This window comes from Pavona decussata, unplaced genomic scaffold (genome assembly GCF_977016875.1).
Source record: "Pavona decussata unplaced genomic scaffold, jaPavDecu1.1 SCAFFOLD_1709, whole genome shotgun sequence".
NCBI classification, from domain to species: Eukaryota; Metazoa; Cnidaria; class Anthozoa; order Scleractinia; family Agariciidae; genus Pavona; species Pavona decussata.
In genome coordinates this window covers 1,367-2,500 of record NW_028146095.1, presented here as the reverse complement: position 1 = coordinate 2,500, position 1,134 = coordinate 1,367, and positions in this window count along the sequence as shown.

Here is a 1,134-nt window from a genome sequence, read left to right as displayed (position 1 = left end):
ATTTTGCCTCCACGGGGGGAACCCATGAGCCAAACGGACCACACGGTCCCTCGGTCAAGGGAAACCCCGTCTTGTTTGCCACGTCTTTCTCACAACTGGACCCGTGCACAGTTCAGGCATACCTGTCAGACTCGCCAAGCGAGCTGAAGGAAGGCAAGAAAAGTGCTTCTGCGAAGGAAAATATCCTCCTGCTCTTTTGTCTCTATCATTAGCCAAAGGCTAGCGTACACAACTTCCATCTACACTCTGCCTGCCACTACAGTGACAATGCTTTCGGGCATCATCTTTTCCCTCCTTCGAAAGGAAAGCTACAAGCCCAACTTTCCTTGCCGTTAGTCAATTCTGCCCTCTATTTCTCCGCCTTGCCGCCGTGGAACATAAGGGACAGGGTTTACTAGCCAGCTCCTCTCGGAACCTTTGCGACCAACCTGCCCACACTATAACCCCCAAACGCTAATAAGGAGACTGCATGATATGGTAGACAGAAAATAAAAACGCGAAAAAAATGAAATTTTGAAAATCGAACCCACAACCAGCCAAATCGTTTGTAAGTCATGCCAAATGACTGGTGACATCTTAAAAACCCATTGAAGCCACAACATCCCATAATTTCACGCTTTTAAAGATTTGTCACTATACGCACTGTAAGTACCTCACTAATTCTCACCTCAGATTTTACGGGAACATGTTCAAATTTTAACACGCCTCTCAGCACGACCAATTACATTAAAATTCATCGCAAAAGTCAGAATTCTCCAATTTTTGAAAAATTCACTATATTCACTGTAAGTACCTCGCTAGACAGTGGAGACCTCAGATTTTACGGGAACATGATCAACTTTCGACACACCTCTCAGCACGAGCAGTTACATAGAAATCCATCAGGAAAGTCGTGCTGTGAAGAGGTCTTTCGACTAAGAAAAATGGTGGTGTGAGGAGGAGTCACCTAAATCAGAGAAAAATACTCTTATAGGAGACTGCTACGAAAGACATTTCTGAGTCCACTGGCCCTAGTCCCCTAATAAGTGTATTTCTGTTTGTTTTAAGAAGGTCCTCCTGACATCACCAATCTTCTGTCTTCAATCCTAACCCCAACGTTAACCCTAACGCTAACCCTAACCCTACCTCCCTCAG